At 36.1% G+C, this 20,352-nt stretch overlaps 1 protein-coding gene across 1 annotated transcript in view; it reads right to left on the bottom strand.

Annotated features, from left to right (window-relative positions):
• B3GALT1 (beta-1,3-galactosyltransferase 1) overlaps positions 1-20,352 on the bottom strand; it is a 210,964-nt gene that overhangs the window by 112,596 nt on the left and 78,016 nt on the right. Inside the window, exon 2 of the mRNA XM_037398682.1 lies at positions 2,069-2,209. The gene's annotated coding sequence lies outside the window, so the exon portion shown is untranslated. The remainder of the gene's footprint in view (positions 1-2,068; positions 2,210-20,352) is intronic.

Below are 20,352 nucleotides of genomic sequence, written 5' to 3'. Positions count from 1 at the left end.
AATAATTTATTTGATGATTTTATTATAGCTGTGCATATGGACTCTCATTTTTAGAGATTACTGATTTAATGTTTTCTCCAGCCTACTTCACATAAAACTCTATTTTCAATATAAAACCATATTATGCTAAAGTTTGCATTGCACATAGCATTTGCTGACTTTTGAGCCAGCTTGCTTTGAGATTGCCTGTAGGCTTTTACATATGGTGACTGGCAATTGCTTCCTGTTTAAATATTCCTGATAGGAGTTTATTAGTTTTCAGTAGCTGGAGAGTTAGCATAGCACACGTTCAACTCTCATATTTAGTTCCTTCTCCATTGCAGTTACAGACCCTATTGCTATAATTAAGAATTCTACAATTTGTGCTCATTATTCTATATACCTTGAGTGTGTTCTATTCTCCTTTCACTTTTAGTGGGCTCTCCAAGGTAATACAAAATAATAACATGCCATATGGCAAATGGAATCAGCTGTAACACCACACAGCATCTTTTATCATGTAGCTTTTACAGTATGACATTCCCAAGTTTGTAACTGATGAATATTGCATGTCCTAAAGACACTCTGGCTGTATTATGCTGCTTCTCCCATTAGAGGCATCCTTGTTGATACTCTGAACCCTTTTTTAACATAAATGAAGCAGTTGTCATTTTGTAAGAATCATCAGCGTACAAAGGAATAGGCACAATGTCTCAATGCGTGGTAATCTTACCGCAAAAAGTTAGCATGAACAAAATATTGCATTATCATGAATTGTGAAATATACAATTGATATAATGTAACAGTAATAATGAGTTTTATGTCATTTGGGAAGCTCAGCTGGGGTTTTTTGTTTGTTTGTTTTTAATGTTTGTAGAACTTCTGGGAATTAATAGAATGTGTTATTTCAGTAGTGAATTTCCATAGGTTTGCAGTCAGTCATCTGAAACATGCAGTCTGAAAGCATTAGATGCTGTTCTATGAAAGTTAGATATAAGCATAACATAGGCATTTTGTAGATGGGTTAAAGCACTTCTACAAGGCCAAACTCTGAAGGGAATTCTGATGATGTTACTCAAGAATGTGAAACCCTGTAAGTAACCATTTTTTAATAGTTGACATGTAGGTATACCAGCATCTCATGTTAGCTTTAGTTTTATAAGTGGAAGGGAGAGGTAAGAATTAAGCAGATAGGCAAATTATGGATATGTGAGGTTTAGTTATGAGTATTGCTTTCCATCTTCTGCTTGTGGCAAAAATGTAATTTCAATCTATTCTAAAAGTAACTATATTTAAGTAGTTAAGAGAACGTTTCTGTCACAAAGAATTGCATCGCATAGCATGCGGTTAGCTTAGCTTCCCAGCTTGTAGGCTGTAGAGAATGTACAGTCTCCATCACATTTACTGCTCCCACTGTCACTGCAAGTGGTAGGGCAACTTTTCTCCAAAGCAGTGGAGCAGAGGAGCAAAAGACGAAATGCTGCTCATTGTTCCTCCAGTGTTGGCAAGTATATCCTTATTCCTCTCTAGTCGGGCTTAGGAAACAGAAGTGTGCTCAATCTCTAAATGAACTTTCCAGCTGTCACCAGTGTAAGAAGGCAGACGTAGGTCATAACACATGTTGCTTTTCTGCAGTGCACGTGTAATGCCCCAAGAGATCAGTACTAGGATAGGATAATACAAGGTTTGAGAACTTTAAACTGATTTGTTGAGAAAGAATAGTACCACACATAGCACAACTCTCTTTTACTCCTTTGTAAAAATGTTATTTTTTTGGTTTCCTGTAGGAAATAGTGCAATGTTTTATTTAAGCAAAATAAAATGAAATACAGAAAATGGATTTTATTACAAGAAATATCAAATACCAGTATAGTAAATATTTGCACGGAGGGTAATGGCAATTTTGCTGAAAATGGAAATTCATTGCGTGAGTGGGTGTAAGCATGGTATGTGTGTGTGTGTACATATGGCCATAGACACATAAAGTGGTAATTCTCAGAAATATTAGGAAGGGCAAGATAAGCCTAAACTATTTGATATGATTCTTTGTACAATTTACACTTTATACAGAATCACCTGAATTCCTTACCTGATTTTTTTAGAAACTGCTCTGTCTTTTTGTCCTTAATTTTTCTTTCTTGCTTATCTGCATCATATCTACTGCCGTTCTCCACTGTTTGCTTGCCTCCTTGTCACGTATGAAACCAGCGTGGACTGTATATTGATAAACCTGCATTGACAAATATCCGTGAGTTACATATGGGTAAATGAAAGACTTTTTTATTACTCTTATTTCTTTCTTCCATGAAAACAGAGGTAGAACAATGAGAGACTTGGGGTCAAGTGTAATAAATCTGCATATGTGAATACTGATATATTTTTATATTGCTAACCACTTAAATCCACGCACAAAATCTTTTTTTTTTTGTTTTCTAAAAAAATGTGGCAACACAAACACATAGAAATAATATAAAAGTCTTACAACACAAAACATACGGACTTATGAGAAACAGAAACTACTAGTGTTTGGCAAGTTGTCATTTGGAAGCCCAAGCAACATCTTCAAAGTGACCAGTCATATTTAGAAGTGCCACAGACTAGTTTAGTTGTAGAATTTTTCTGTTTTCTTTTAGGCCTGATGCTGAAGTTTACAACAAGTTGCCTATCAAGACACCTTTGCAGGGTTTACTGATTTTCACAGATTTCTGATCAGGCTTGCAAGAATTACCTTATGTTGTAAATGGCAATTTTGTAAATTGAAATTTAAAGGGGGTTTATCTGCATCCTTTTTCTGTTTTATCACTCTTTGACTCTTTGGTGATTTGTTGGTTTTTTTGGTTGGTTTTTTTTTGGTTGGTTTTTTTTTTTTTTGGTGGGGTTTTCCCCAGAACTTTTTTCCTGGCTTTTCCCCAGTTCCTAACAATCTGTCCTCCACCTCTTGAGCCTCTTTTTCCCCACCATTGCTTTTGAACAGTCATGCTTTAGGCAAGAGTTTGTAAACTAAAATTGTATTGTTCTGTTTTATGAACTTAGCTATTCCCTACATTCTCATTTCTAATCCTCTGACTTCCTTAATTAAGTCCAAGACAGTTATAAACACCTGTATGGGGAATTTCACCATGGTTATTTGAAATGACATATTTTTGTCATAGAAACAGGTATGAAAAAAAAATTGGAAACATATAATGGTGCCAAGGAATTTTAATTTAATTAAGCTGTAGACTCTTGGGGCATCTTTTCTAAAATTAAAAACATATCTTTAAAATAATTTTTACATTAATGGGGAACTTATTTGCTTGAGAAGGACAACAGCCATATTTGTTAGCCCTTTTCCAGTAGAATTTATGTCAGAATGAAGACAAAAAGCATAGAAATACTTAAAATGCCTTCCTTTAAATGATTAAAATGGTACTACCCTTTAATGTACGGAGTCCTTAAGTATTCAGTCTCAAGGACTGCGCAAGCCTCTACATAAGCCTGCCTGCCGCTGAGCCTGGACTGGCAGCCTTCTGTGGCTCAGAGACACACAAATGCAGTACAATGGACAGAGCCCTGAATCAAAGATGAACTTGGCCTAAAAAGAGAATTCAGCTCCATGTTTCCCTTTGTTTCCCTGCCAGAAAGCTTTACATATAATAAACACAGTCATCAAAATTCACTTATGACAAGTAATAGTTCGCTTGTGGATCATTTATCGCAGAGTTCTGTGATTAGTCACACCTTCATATCCTTCAACATGTAATATGTGTTTCCTTGGAGCATGCCACATTTTATTAAGGTGTCCAGCTTTTCACATGGAGGATATTAAATGAAAACCATTCTTATTTGCCTGGAAATTCATGTCATACACCAAATACCATGTTTTCTGTGATTAGCTAGCAGGAACCATCTGTCATGTCCCCACCCCCACAGTGCTGAGGAAGGCAGAGACTGAAGGTGAGAAGTATATTTACTTTTGACAACACAACCAGCTGTTGCCATTACTTCTAGCTGTAAGGCAAACATGCTGAAAAAGGTGACTATCTATCGTGATTTTAGTACACTGGGACCAACTATGACTGCTGATGACAGCAAACCTCTTAAAAATCTGGAGGAAAATTGCTTTATGGGTTATGTTAGGAAAGAATGTACAAACACAGCTCCAGCTGGGAGCTGGAACCTGGAACCAAGAAGCAGAAACTTTAGGCTAGAAAAGTATCAGGATGAATTCAAGTAAGAATCTGCCTCTTCTCCCACCTTCCTTTTGGTAGAAATTCATATTGGAAGAGAGAACTGTTTTTCTCTAATGATAACACAAGATTCTGAAATTAAGCACAGCAGGTAGAAAGATTCAGCACAGATTTTAAGATCTTGCATATTCATACACTGAAATGTTTTCCAGTGCTGACAACTAACATTCCAAGTGGAAAAGGTACATTCTCTGCCAATTTCCTTTCTTAAAACTCTGGCACCATATTTTAGGGGCTGTGTACTCTAATCTCTGTTATTCTTACCTTTATCCATCAGACTAAGGAAGATATTTACACAGCCAAATAATTTTGACTTTAAAGAGGATTGCAGCAAATAGGTATATTTTTAAAATTTTTGAGTAAGCGGTATTTCTTCACTAAACCCACTTTATTCCCTTGTTACCTTCTTTCATATTGTACCTGGAGAGTACTGTGCTATGGTGTGAATGTACCTAGAGCATATTTCAGGAACAAAATATAAACACTGGCAGCAAAGGGCACTTCATGCAAATGTGTTTCCTGAGTGATGGCTCTTCATCCCTAATGATTCTGGCAAGACATCATAATTTGGGAAAATAAGTGGGGTGCCCTGCCCTTCAGCTCTTTTCCATAGAGCACGTACGTTCCCTTGCAAATAGGATTATGACAAAATAAAAAGTTCATTTGGGTGGGAGCTTCTTTTAAAATATGTTCAATATATCACTGTAGAAAACAGTAGAGATAAAGCAGAGCCATAAAAGACACACTTTTAGGAAGAGAAAACAGGCCATCATGCCTAACTCTATATTGCACTCATTTTGCTTTTACAGCCCACCTGTCAGTCCTGTTATCCTTGTCTAGAAAAGAATTTACAGTAAGTCTCTGCTGCAATCAGTTTCCATGGTAACTTAGTTCTGTCTTAAAACCTTTACATAAAAACGGCTTGGTTAAAATGATAATGAGCTGGAGTGCTTGCCCATACCTGAACTACACTTCTCCCATTGCTCAAAAATAATCAGCCAGGTGTGTCACTCCCTCTTCTCTAGTTCCTTTAGCTTCTAGAACATCATCTCATTATGCAATTCAGATCAGTTTCTTTGTCATCTGTAAATCTCTGTTTTCAGAGATGTATAGGGTTCAGGGTACTGACCAGTGTCACGTGCTACTGACTAGTTACATGCTGTAGTAGTCAGAAGTACTAACTACTGACACTTTACATGCTGTGAAGTACAGTAAAACATGTTGGGCTCTGGAGTCTTGAGGTCACTAGGGAAGAATCCCTCTGTGTGTACAGTACCTACAGTGGGGCTGAAAGCTCCAAGGACCATAGCACCTTTTAGGAAATGAACCAGAAAAGGCAGACTGTCTCCCTTCTAGAAAATGCTTTTCTCAAAGGTAGGAAAAAAAAATTCCCTTCAGGCCACATCAAGGGGAAATAAAAGTTCAGAAAAACAAATGGAAGTATGAATTGATTCTAGGAATATTGTAATACTGTCCCATCACTATGGATATATATGTTTTATCTGAGCTTTAGTTATCCCTTATACTGATTTCAAGCTCATCTCTTGCACTCATAATTTCTGATTCTCTGGCTCAGTTTGTCTTAGTCTTTTTTGTAATTCTGATTACTTCTTTATACTGTCTCAAATCTCATCTAGGAAAAAATCAGTACTCTTTTTTATGTAACTTAAATACTTCGATGATAACAGAAATTTCAGTTACAGCGAAGTCTTAAAAGTACTTCTAATGTTGATCTGATAGAGCTCTTCAACAATTACTCTGAAAACTTGCTGCATTTCATGGAAGTTGGCATCCTCCCTGTGATACCAAAAACCTCTTCTAAATTTCTGTACTAGAGCTGCCTTTCTGAATTGTGTCGGGTAGCTTAATAATTGTAGAAGAAGTCTTTTGTTCCATAAGAGGCACTAATAGAATTTATGAAAAATAATTTTACACGCTATATGTTCCGGGCAAGCATTACAAAAGCTGCTGAATGTAGGTATACACCAGTTAAATTACAACTGGGTTTGTCCAGACAAAGACTTGGTAAAGTTCTGATGTTTCGGCATGGGACAAAACAGTATTATTTTCTTGTGACAAGTAGTTCCCCCCTGGTTTCGATCAAGCACCTGAAATAACAGAAAAAAATCCATGTTTGCAATGTGTTTGGATAATATGAGATACTGCTGCCTTGTCCTTAGCAATACACAGAAGTGCACTGCTCAGTGGCTTGTCACACTTCATTTCTGAATGGCATTACTATGCAAGGTGTATGCATACTATGTCCTTTAGATAGGTTTACTTCTGTATAGACTTAACTTTGATTGTCATCTACTGATTCATCTAGATAATATGACCATCTCGAAATTCAGTTGCAATTTAAAATGAAACAGTATTCTTATCCTAAATAAAGTAATATGGTTGTACTAGAAATTTGATTTAGACCTACATAATTCCTCCCAAAACAACTTGAAAAACCAAGCTTTCAAATGTATTTTTCCACCTCTTATTTTTAACTAGCAGTTTAATTTACCCCCTGTGTCCTAACATTGTCCTATAGACATTAATTTCTGAGGGCAGGGCGTTGTCAAATCAGGGTGTCATAAATCTATGGAATTCCTTTCATCAGTCATGGCAATAACATCTTCACAGTACTCCTGCATGTCAGTAAAGTATGACCTTCTCTGACTGATCCGTGCAGACTATGCTTAATTGAACTATGCTTTTCCAGTGGGCATTTTAACTTTCACACAATGATTTTTTCAATAGCTGATGTCTAATCAACTGGTCTCCAGTTTCCAGGGGAAATAATAAATAAAATCTTGGTCAATTGAAAAAAAGTAGTTCCTGATTTTTAATCTTTTTAACCTCTTCTAAATCATTTGAACAACTAAATATGCTTACACTTTCCATGGTTTTTTATTCTTTTCATAGTCCTTTGTACAAAAAGAACTGATTCTGTGCCTCTTTTCATCATTGTAGCATTATTGATTTCTGGTGCTGATCTGTGCTCCAGAAGTACTTAACTTGATGTGAAAACTGATCATACTTGTTGGCCTCTTGAGATGGGAAATTTCTTGTTAGATATGGTCTTTAATACAGTTCTCACTGTATTTAATTAATCTGATAATTACTGCGTAGTGCAACAGGTTATATTTTCTTTTGCCCTGAATATTGTTTATATTTATGGAAGATCAATTGTTAGCTGCAAAACTAACTCAAATGTATCATTTGAAATGTCTGCCTCTTTTTAAGTAAATTAAAAATTGCTGTTACATTAAGAGGGTCTTATTTCTGAATTTTTAGCTCATTATGCTGAGTTATACTTTTTAAAAGCAGTAATTTCTTAATTTCTTTTAATTTTGAAATGTCTTTTATAATCTTATATTAATTATTACCAAGTATTTGAGAAATACAAGTATGTCGTACTAATTTAGTTTTTTACTGGTATGAATTCCAAAGAGTGAATTTCAGTGCCTTCAGTAATTGTGTGATTATTTTTTTCCCTTTATAATTATGACTACCCTCATATGCTGCTCTATACATTTTTTTCATTTTGCATACAATTAATAAGATTTTATTTAGTACCTATTTTACCCCCTCATTGTGCTTTCTGAATACATATCTCATATTTTGAAAGCTAGTTCTGTTGTGATTAAAGTAGAGCAAGCTTGTTTGAATAACATAATAAAAGCTCAAGCATTCATGCATCTATGAACCTTCACATTAGAAATCTCAGACGTCTCTGCTGATGAAGGCTGAATGGGCTATGTATAAACAGTATGTAAAATGAGAATCAGTAGCTTGTAATATGTTACCTGCCTGCATTACCAGCTTGTTGCACTATGTGCTATATGTTTTTGAGATGGATAAACTTTGCAATGGCTATATGAACCTCAGCCTCCCTCTTTCCTGGTCCCTCTGGTCCTGGTATCTCCCACACAATGCATCCTCCAAATTTCCACATTATGTCCTAAATTTACTTTCAAGATATCTCTCTCTCTGATTTTATTCTCCTTATGCAAAGTATCCCTTCTCCCTGATTACATGTGAGAAATCATGTTTTGAAGTGTGCTACACAGAAAGAGATCAACAGAGGAATACCATCATGAAAATTACATGAAAGAAACTGATGGTGCAGAGAGAGTTTGGTGAGTGACTGGAATTTCGTTTCTTCTCTCTGCCTGCTCCTCCTGTGAGTAGCACAGCAAAGACAGGCATATGAAAGTAAGTTTACCAGGATCATTAAGTTGCTTGCTGACCAAATTAACAAGGTAGAAAGTCTCAGAAAACTGAACCAGACACTTTTTCTTTGGCAATATGTGCTTTTTTTGAGTCAGAACCGCAGCATGTGAATAGTTTTTACATTTTTTCACTTCTACTGTTCTCTTGCCTCCAGCCCTCCTCATGACAGAGGAACTGGCCTATCTGGCTGTAAAACTTGTTGCACTAAATGCTCCTGATCTTTATTGTGGTGAGTAGTAAATGAGAATTGTTTTATAATGGTGCAGGATAGGAAAGAGCAAATAGATCCAATGGGTAGAAGAGCTAAGAGCTCAAACCAAGCCTTCAGGCACATTTAAGAGACCACCAAATCCTGTTCTGTTCTGGAAGGCTAAAAGGTTGTGAGGAAGTTAATTTCAAACTGAATTCATACCCACTCAATCTAATGAAGAGATTCTTGTCTCTAGAAAGATCATTGTGATCATTGTGATCACAATTGACATATGGGACTAATCTGATCAATATATTTTATTTTTTTTTTAGCAGAACTGTTTTTAAAAACAAACATATTCAGGTCACGTTACAATTAAATTTAATAGTTCCACCTAACCTGGAAGATAACTAGTATCAATGGAAACAATAAGCAGAAACATAATGTTTTCCTGTCACCTAATAGTGCTGAACAAGTAGGTATGTGTATTTTAAAAATGAGTTTGCTGTCTCAAAGTGACAAAGACATGGTTAGCCCCTTGGTCTGGATTATAACAGACATAGGCCAGTGAGCAGAGCTCTGGGAAGTTCAGGTTCCTTTCATGGCTTCTGGGCTTTTCTCCCTCTTCTATAAAATGAAGACCATGAGACTTCCTTAATTTGTGCAATATTAAGAAACACATTCCAGAATTTGTGATTCCCAGATAGTATAAAGAAGGAGAGAGTTGTGATGTATGTAAGTACATAAGTAGGAAATACAAAATAAATCACAACTACTTTCTCGTTCACAGTTTTACCTTGATTTACTCAAAGACTTGCATCTTCCGATGTGAAGCTTTTCAATGACATTATATAAATGAATCTAGCTAAATTTATCATTCATAGAAAATTTATATAAGTTGCCTGAAAGTTTCTAGAAAGAAATGCAAGCTTCCCATATTATTTTTAGAAGTATTGTATAAACAATTTATTTTCACCTGCGTTCTGAGAATCTGGGGTTTGGGAGTTTATTCATAAAATCCAAACCAGCTTGTTTGATTTTCCACCTTCCTTTCCTTCTTTAAAAAAGTACAACTTGAAGGAAGCACAAAATCAGATGGAAGAACTCAATCTGGGTTTTTGAGAATATATGGCAATTATATTTCCTTTTACAAAGGGAAAAGAATTAATCTTTTCTAAATTACAGGTGTAAAAAGAATCCGCTATGGCAACCTTATCAACAAGGTAACATCATCAGTCTGAGTCTGGCATTATTGTAGAAAATGGGGCAAATATTAATCTAATATAGAGAATATTGTGAATTACAAGGTTATGTATGCCATAGATATGTGGCTGATTCACCAGCTTTGAAGTCCAGAGTGCCTTATAGAGGACTGTGCTTCTAAACCAGAACTAAAGGTCAATGGGAAATGGGTTTGTTAATTTTTTCTAAGATGTCAGTTTAATCAATCGGAACATTTCTTAGAAAAATGGTATTAGGATAAAACAAGAATTTTCACAAATCTTCCAAGAAAAACTTGTAAGCTTCCCTAGCCATCTCTATTTCCCTTCACCACCCCCAAAACCACAAGTATAAAATCAAGACATATTTAAGACAGTGTAACCTGTAACATTCAAAGCAGTTCAGCTTTAAAAGGTAGAAAAACATTTTAATGAAATAAATGCCTGTCAGACAGTTATGATAAGCAAAGCAGAACCCAAAACAGATGTTGAGGAGCTGGCAGGCTGATCTGAGTCTAGTAAAACTGCTTAAAGTTAAAAAAAACAAAAAAAAACCCCAAAACCAAAAAAAACCAACCCCAATCCCCCCCCTTTAAAGCAAGTAACAGTCATTTGTGTAGGTGATGTTCTCATCTTTGTGATGTTCAGGTGTTTTCCTATCAGAACTTTTCTACCATATTCCCCCCCCACCCCCAACCCCCTGAAAATCTCTAACACTGCTTGTAATATGTATAAATTTGTCCTTCTAGTATCTCTTTCATACTGTTAAGCTGCTGAGTCCTTTTTTCTCCATCTTCAGAAGCTTCAACAGCTAAGTAACTTTATGTATGACTTTCATTAGGAAGACACTCTAGTTAGTAAATCAAAAGCCCTCTGAATTACTACCCAAACTTAATTGTCTTGATGGAGGAATTTAAGTCTAATAGGCAAACATAAAAATGTGGAACAATTTTGTTAGCAATTTTCTTTTAATGGTAGCATAGTAGTAGGACGTCTTGCTTAACTGTGATTAGATTTTTTGTCATTTCTGTTGAGTTTGATTTTGAGGAACAGAAGTTGCAAGACAAATATTTTGGTTCAAGAAGCTCAGTCACTCATGTGAGTTCAGTATTCTCTTTACTACAATAACGTTTAAAAAACCCAGGTATTTTTGAAGCCATGAAAATTAAGCAAAATCAGCCATGCTGGACTTACAAACAACTAAAATAATCTATTTTTAAAATAAATAGGCTCTTTTTTATTTCCAAATGAAGGACGTAATATTCTCATCAATGCAATAGTTAGATTTTTTAAAAGTAAGAGCGCAGGGGAGGCGGAATTGAGAGACAACATTCACTCATTGTACAAATACAGTGCAAGAGGTCAGTATTTTTAAGGTCATTTCTCATTATTATGAATATCCCTGTGGCTGCCTAAAATCAATTAGATTTAATGTAGTCTTATTCATCTCTAAACTTCAGCTCCTCAGTCCTACAATAGTACATTTTATGTACAATTATGAGAGGAAGAATCCTTCACAATATGTGAGTTTTGGAATTTTCAAAATCTAGAAATAAAAAGAAAAATAATGAAAGCAAATTCTGCTTTTCTATACACGTGGGCATGGGTTGAATTATGGGATTTTTTTCCTCTTAAGTTTGCTTTTCATCTCTATGAATATTACATTGGGAAATAATTTTGTGTCAGATTTTTTGTGTCATATGCCCAGATGGTATAAATTAGCTACATTGACTTCACTGATGTAGTATGGATTTATATCCCCACAGAATGGAGAGCATATACATGTAACATAACATAGCATAAAAACTTTCTCACTTAGCAGGGATTATCTATCCGCAAGAGAATTTCAAAATACTTAGTATCTTGGACCAAGAACTCAAAACTTGGTGAGAACTTTAGCATTGCCTTCTCTGGAGCTAATGAGGAGTATTCACACTACCCAATTTTAAGCTGCTAGCTCAGATCAGATGATTATACATAAATTTAGAAAAGGTAAAGTTGATTTTTTGTGTCCAAATCCTTATTTAACAGAAAAGAAAAAAATCCCTATGTTCTGTTAAGCCCTTTTTTGAAATTCAGATTAAGTTTATACCTCAGGGAAAAGACTAAAATGGCTTGCTTGAGCTTCAGATGATTAACCTACTTTATATCGCTCTCACCACACTACATTGGTTAATCATTATCTTTTAGCGGTGTCTTCAACAATTAGATAAAAGAGCATTTATCTCTTTTCTATATTTAGAAGACCTTACACAAACTAATCTTATTTTTCCTTTAGTTTCCATTATATTTGCCATATGGAATGTGTATAGTAGAATTAATGTAAGAAAACATTCAATCTCTATCCTTGACTAGATTCAGACAAGTTAATTCTTTCTTATCTTTACTCTCCCTCTAGGCCCAGCGTCCATTACTGTTGAATGAGGTACTATGCGTTTCTCACTGGCGATGAACATACTTTATAAATTCAGTCAGGCATTTTTCCCCTTAGAATCTGTTCTATCAGCTGATATTTTCCTGAAGCATTAGACAAACCAAGTGGGAAATCCAGTAAAGAGAAGACATTCTTGAATATTCTGTTCAGAATGAAACAGTCAGTTACTACAGTAATTTTGTGGGACATTCAGGGGTATGTGTGGTGATTACATAGTGTGTTTGTTTCAGCTCATAAAACAATTATACTAAAGGTGGGAGAACTATTGGCTTATCAGTTATTTTATATTGGCTTTCTAATGGTGAATATTTTTGGGGAAAAGGAAAGATTTTTTCAGGTTCATTTCCAGGCTTACCAGCTGCAACGCATAGCACAATTAGAGATACCTAATCTATCTATTCTTCCTTCCATATATTTCAGGGACAGAAACTTTAGTCTTCAGCTTTTCAAGACAGTATTTCAAAGATGTTTTTAATAACTGGTCTTAGAATGATTTTTCAAATGACATGGGAATTTGCAATGGCCAGTTCTGCTATATGTGCAATCTATTTGCATTTAAAGAGGAATCTTACAAAGGGACTTTTATTGCTTCACTCTAAAGTTTTCTTTCTGTATCCTCAGATTCTCTTCTAAAACTTCTAGTATTTTTGTGCGAAAAATACACTAGCTGATTCTTGCAACACTGTGCATACTCAAACTGTAACTTCATAATTGTAATTTTTAATTTTAATTTTTTTAAGATGTTAAACTAACAAAGAAATCAAGAGTATATTCTTTAACACTTACATAAAAAGGCTATAGGTAGGAAAGGAACATACAGCTGTGTTTATTAGTATGTCTCATTTTACCAAGTTCTTCTGGTAGAAAACTAAGTCAGCTTATTATTAAGTAGAAATACATTTAGACATCCCTGAGAAGACATTTTGGAGCAAAATAAATATAAGCAATGTATAAATTGCTATGTGTAACTAGAAAATGGCAAAGTTTTTTGGTTTTTTTTTTTTTTCTCAAGGAATGCCATTACAATATCACTCCATGTGATTTTCTTTGAGAGAAGGTACTTATCTATGCACAGTATCAGGTCAGAGTCAGCCTTTAGTGCCTCAGGTAAACAATTATGATGGAGTACAGAAAATGGAACAGTTGAGAAAAATACTGGGTTTAGGCCCATGTGCAATGCTAGATTGAATGGTAGATCTGATTTCCATTCAACTATGTGCTGAATTCTACAAAAATACCTAATTATTTTAATCTATGGGATCATCAGGGTAAAGAAAATAATTTTGCCTGGGCTTCAGACAATTACCTAATAATATTGTCAAGAGTAATCCACAGGAATAGCTGCTCTTTCCCCCCAATCTTCCTGTACACCGTCAAATCAAAATACCTCTCTCTCCCCAGAGAGACTTAGTTACAAACTTAAATACTTACTGGAAACACAGAAATCCTTGAAAATTGTTATGTGGCATAGGAAGAGAGCAAAAGACATTGTGTGACTTCAACATGTCCTACACCTAGAATAGAAGGAATGTTACCCAGTAAAAGTACTCAGGTGACTGAGAAAGAGACTGTACCACATGTGAAAAGAGGCAAATGTAAATCAAGAGCTCCTGCCTGTCTGATTATGTGGTAACAACTTCTTCACCTAACTAATTATTGATTAACCTTGAGCAAGTAACAATAACGCTCTAGTTGCAGACCACAGGTGCTTCTTAACCACTCAAAGCATCACTGCACTGCACTCAGCTTCCTGTCTCCAGCAGAAGGGTGTGCATCTTTGCCATGCACATAGGCTTGTCAGACCTGTCTGTGCTTAAATACCTGCTTCATTTACACTGCCTCTAGATGTCCAGTGCTAGAAGAAGTAGAAATGTCAACTGGATAACTAAGACAAGGATATATTTGTGATGGCAAAGACTGGCTAATTTTTGAGAGCTTTTTGATTATGAGAATCCCACCACATCTAAGAAAAGAATTACTTCTCGTGAGCATTTAGTAAAAAGAAAAAATCCCACATGCAGAATTCATGTATAATATTCTTTTTTAATACTGCTTCTCCTTATTCAAAGAATTCAGTGCCACCTTTTTAACATTTCCCAAGGCCATACATTTCAGAAACTATGTATTTAAATATCACTTTCCCAGAACTGTAATAATAGAGGATTTCATTAGCAACATTTAGGAGTTTTAAATTATTGCTGCAGAAACAGTTATATTATGATGTGCAAAAGAAAAGACAATAGTTTTCCCCCCAAGAAGATTCTCAATGTATATTATATGATTCATAGGGAGAATGATCATATAAATGAACTGTTTTTCTGTTTGAAAAGATTTAAAGCTAGATTTATTTACAAATTAAGAAAGTGTTATCAAAAAAAAGATTCTCACCAGCAAAACTGCTACATGAATACTAAGCACATACTGTATATTTTGCATGTAAGAAACTTGCATTTGAAAAGCTGATTTATTTATTCATATTTTTAAAGAAACTGTTAGGAGTTGTTGTAAATTCTTGAAGAGACAAGAATGGTCTTCTAATGTGACATAATAAATACCTTATTATGCTATGGTTTTTTTATTTCTGCACAAACTAAGTACTATGAAAAACTCTCTATCAACTTCCTTTTTAATCCATCCATTCTACTTCATTTTGCTTTGTTTAATTTCACATGACGGCTAGGTTTCATTCATTTCATACAGACTTACTCTTCCACCTCCTGCCTAGTTTCATGCTCCTTGGCCATGGTGGTAGCATGTCATGTATTTGTAGGGCAGGTCCTCCTCTCCTGATCCCAGACCACACATGTTGGAGGCAGCAGATCAGATGTGTCAACTAGTTTTGCCTGCAGTATATTGCCTTGGAACAGGACTGAGGCACTAACATTGCATTTCAATGGGAAAAATGTTGCTAGCTTTGGAGAGGTTGGTTTGTGCAACCTCCCTTCCAGCCATAGATTCTTTCCACACAGAGGGATATTATTACCCTGCCATCGCTAACTTCACTGGTCAGATTTGTGAAACGAAGGAGGTCACTGTATGGGATTTGAGTCTAGGCTTTTAAGCTGTGCCAATAGTATATTAAAAATACATGCTTACTATTTAACAATGAAAATAACGTATAACAGTCTACTCACAAGCTACTCCATTTCTATCCTGCCCATGATATCTTGTGTCCTCCTATATACTGTGACTGCAGCTGGAGTAACTTTATGTTTGACTGTGTGCCTGATGCAGAAAAGAACTTGATGTGGGATGCACAATCTATGTGGGAGCCCACAATGCAGGTGGTAAGCTCACATGGAACTCTGTGTGGCCTTGCCTAAACTACTACTATGCCTTGGGGAACTGATGTTTTACTTGGATATGTTTATGCGAGCTGCAAGCTTATTTTTAACCACATTGTAGACATGGCCTTGGCAGTAGACCTTTCCTAAAAAAAATTTCAAAATTTGAAAATCTGAATGGTAATGTTTCTGTTGTGCCCTAGATGCTACTGTGACATTATGTTACAGGGATAAAAGTACATTTACTGGTAGTTTTCAGCTCTACAATGCTGTAGCAATGCCTATTGGAAGAAACTACATTTCAGGTCAGTACCAATCCACAGAATCCTGCATATTTTTTTGTCTTAGTGTGTGATATAGCACTCTCTCTCTCTCAGTACTTTTGATGTGTTTATCATGTGTGTTAATGACTAGAAAAGTTTCCAGCTCAGTTCTCAGGTGGAAGAGACAAGCCAAACAAGCATACTCTAAAGCTGGAAGTGGCCACAGTATAAATCTGTATTGGCAAAAGTGAGGTGTTTTTAGCTAGCTAAGATGGTGTATCTAAGTTACAATTACGTTTGGTTGGAAGGGCCCTTAAAGATCATCTAGTTCCAACCCCCCTGCCATGGGCAGGGACACCTTCCACTAGACCAGGTTGCTCAAAGCCCCATCTGACCTGGCCTTGAACACTTCCAGGGATGGGGCATCCACAACTGCCCTGGGCAGCCTGTTCCAGCACCTCGCCACCCTCATAGTAAAGAATTTCTTCCTAAGATCTAATCTAAATCTACTCTCTTTTAGTTTAAAACTATTACCCCTTGTCCTATTGCTACAGGCCCGTGTAAAATGTCTGTCCCATCTTTCTTATTTAAGTATTGACAGGCCACTATAAGACCACCCTGGGGCCTTCTCTACTCCAGGCTGAACTACCCCAACTCTTTCAGCCTGCCTTCATAGGAGAGGTGCTCCAGCCCTCTGATGTCTTCTGTGTTGAGGAACAAATTGTCAGAAATTCTCTTTTCTGTTGAGGAGCATCTAGTTGCTGTGTCCCAATGCCAGGCATCTATCAATCAGCTCCTGTGGAAAGTACATATTGACTTCCTGATATTTCATTGCTTTCTATGAGGCAAAGATTCCATTTTACAAAGGTACAAAGGTAAGACATAGACTTTAGCAGTGAATCTAGACTATGTTTTATGGGTTCTGTAGGCATTATGTATAAAAAGCCAAAGGTTAGTAAATGCTGGTTGTAATTCATCAGCTAACGCAGTACATCACCCAGTACTCTAGGTGTGATCTGTTGGGGCTGAGTTGTCCTTCAAGCCAAAGAAGTAAAAAAAAAGTTAATAGCACATTTGGGATGGCTCTGGAGACTTCAGTGTTGGCTTGGCCATACCCTCATACTCTGTAATCATACAGGAGTTTTCACACAATTTCAAGATGAAAGATTAGTTCTATACAGTATTGTCAATCTCTTTATATTTTTCTTTTGAATTTTATAACAATATATCAGTATGGTGAAACTGAGCTATGCAATTTCCCAGAATGGCCTGACTCTACCAGACCTTGTCCTCCCTGAACATTTGTCCTTACTGAGAATGAGACACAAGGTATTTATTGCCTGAATCTGAGAACTGCTTGTATGGCATCTGCCTTCACCTGATTTCATCTATTGCAAGTATTTGGGTATCATCATGCTACAATCACAGAATTTAAGCTTACACTGTTTGAGGAAGCTTCTGCATGGTTTTTCCCTTTACTTCCCTGGCACAGTTCTCAGGTGGTACATATCTTTAAGTTCTCTCAAGTGCAGGTTTGTCAGTGAACTTTAAGATTTCACATCCTATCCATAAAATTATTGCACCAGCAAGGTTTGTTACCACAAAAGTTTAATTGGCATGATATCAAAATATTGTTAAGACAAATAGAAAAAGCAAACCAAGAATTTGACCTAAACCATAAACAATTCAAACAAACTCATTATTGGACTGATTCTGACATGGCTTAGAATTGAGCAAGAAATCTAAACAGAGATATTTACTATATATTACTAAACATGAAAACAAAGAACATGCTGTAGCATCATTCTTAATGTAGTGCATAATGAGTCGAAGGAGTCATTGGCACTGCCTGTGACTTCAGTTCACTGCTAGCCTCAACCATTACGGTCCGAAGTTGCGTTTTGGGCTAAATGCTGACTCTTCTGTCTGGAGAAAGTTTCTGTTCCCTCTAATTAAACTGGATAATGCAATTCATGAAGTTTTTCTGGATCAGTGCTCTTCTTAATTTAATGGAAATCAATTGAAAATAAGTAGGCTTCCACAGGAGGAAATAAAAGTACAAACTGAATCTCAGAAAAACAGCCCATGATGATTTGTCAGAAGTAGAGCACATTGGTGACCTGCAGCCTTTTCCCTGGCTTAATGCACAATACTTGCCTTGGAAATGCTGATGGTCAGGTGGTACTTTTTCACGCTACTTTGAAATGAGTTATCAAATCCTGCTGCTAGTACATAGCCAAATAAGCCAGAGTTTAAAAATAAGTTATCAAATCTTGGCACCAGTGCACCACCAAACAACCAGAGGTTTTACCATAGAGCACTGTGAAATAACCAAAACAAATCTCAGGAGAAAGGAAAACCAGAACAGTTCTGTGACTACAATTACAACATAAAAGGCTGTAGCTTGCCCAGTGCAGCATATCCACTGTCTCTAGCAACCTCTTTTCCAATGTTTTGCTATTTAGACTTCCCTGGCAAACTGAAAGATACAACAGTGCCTACTGAGAAACAGAAATGCAGCACTGACTTACAATTCTCCTAGTTCTTCAGTTTCTTTCCCTTTACCTGCACAGAGGGAGCTTGCAATGATTTGTGTTTCTTCTGTGGCCTAAAGCGTTCTTCCCTTAACACTGTGAATGGCTCCCTGTATTAATCTGGAGAGGCATCACTTGGGTAGTAGTGCATGCTATGTCACTGCTAGAGGAAACTAAGTGGGATTTTGGAGAGTAAAGCAGAAATTGGGTTGCTTTCCTAGTTTTAATGATGTTCCTGTTCAGATGTAAGGCTGTTTCTTATTTGTTGGCAGAGGGTGCACATGATGCAATAAAGGTGGTTTCCACTTTCCAACATGTGATGTAATTTGGAGTAAAATTAATAGGTTCTGTTGAGAACCAACATTTCTACAATTTTGCAGCTGCTGTGATAAGACAACTTTTCTGTCTGGGAAGCTAGAAGAGGCCAAACTTTGTGACTGTGTTCCAAATCTGTACTGAAAAAAAAACCCCTGTCCAAATTCTAGTTTTAAAATTCTGCAAGAATCTTTCATAAACAGACTCTGAATATTTCTATCTCTGTGACTCATTTAATGTGTCTAGCACGTTTAATGATAATGCTTGTGTTTATATGGAGACTTTAGCAAATTGTAGACTAGCAGCAGAATCCTTTCAGTTCTGCAGGGGCAGCAAGGTGGATGATGACAACCGTCATGTGTCAGTTGAACAAGATCTATAATCATCATTGTAAGGGGTTGGCAGGGAAGAAGGCCAGACCCCTATCTTTAGCTACAAAGCCCAAGCAGAAGACATCTTTAAAAGACTACTAATCACTAGATCTCAGATTCTCAGTTCTGACTCTCTATTCCTTGCTAGCTTTGTCAGTTTTCCCCAAAGTATTTCTCCTCTGTGCACTTTTTACTGCCTCCTAAGCCTCAGTGAAACTAAAATGTTTCAAGCCATTAATTGCAAAGGCATAATTGGTTTTCCATGATATGAAATGAATTCTTCCAAAACATGGTATGTTTAGAGGACAAAAACCAGTCAAAATTATCTGTTAAAACTTCGAAACCAATAAGTCAATCTTAATATTTCATGTATGTATGGTAACATATACTTCCTCAATAGTTTTGAAATTTTCATTTCTTAATAACTGAGATTTCATCAGCTTGAGTTAGCTCATATCTCTTCTGCATAGTAGTATTATTTGTTGCCACCTAAGAAACCCCCAGACAAAAGGAAAGAACTACTGTTTACTGTTGAATAGTGGGGAATTAAGAAATGACCATGAAAAGCTTTTTTAATTATGATGACAGCATGCAGGTGAAACAATGACAAAAAAATTTCTTTCATGAGGATAAGACTTGCCTTGCATGAAGATCTGCATTGGAGTATGCCTAAACCAGATGCCTGCAATTCTGTATCCACCTGAGGTTACCATCAGTTCACCTGAACTAAGAGGCTTCCTGGTGTTTCTCTTAGCATGTCTAACAATCTAGTCAGAGTCCAATCTCAACAATCATTATCTACCTTAGTTGCGTCACGTCCAAATGATCCTTTAAATATTTATAATGTAAAACATTTTAACATGACAAATGCAAGCAAAATCCTGTGAAATTAAAAAAAAAGAAAAAAGAAAAAAGAAAAAAAAAGAAAGGACATTAGAGCTAGACTACAGATTCCCTAATGGTGTGTAACTGATTTTCCCAAGATGAAGTCAGGGGGTACTTAGTATACCTATACATCAGGATCAAGATAAAGTTCCCTGAAGTTATTCACCTCTGAGTGGAAAGAGAAAAAAAAAAAAAAAAGGTATTTGAATTCTGATGTAGCTGTTGCTTAAAAATTTGGCTTTATTACATTGCAATAAATTCCAGAAGCCATACAGAATATAGATGCCTGAAATCTTACTCATTTCTGCCCTTCTATTTGTCATCCTCCTACCAGAAATAATTAGAGCCATCTCAAATTCTGCATCTTAATCTGACTAAATAATTTCCATGTAGATTTTACCTCCCGGAAGTCTGTTTATCATTT

Source organism: Falco rusticolus, chromosome 8, assembly GCF_015220075.1.
Source record: "Falco rusticolus isolate bFalRus1 chromosome 8, bFalRus1.pri, whole genome shotgun sequence".
NCBI classification, from domain to species: domain Eukaryota; kingdom Metazoa; phylum Chordata; class Aves; order Falconiformes; family Falconidae; genus Falco; species Falco rusticolus.
The sequence above is the reverse complement of the archived record's forward strand: the minus strand, read 5'-3'. Positions and strand labels throughout refer to the sequence as shown.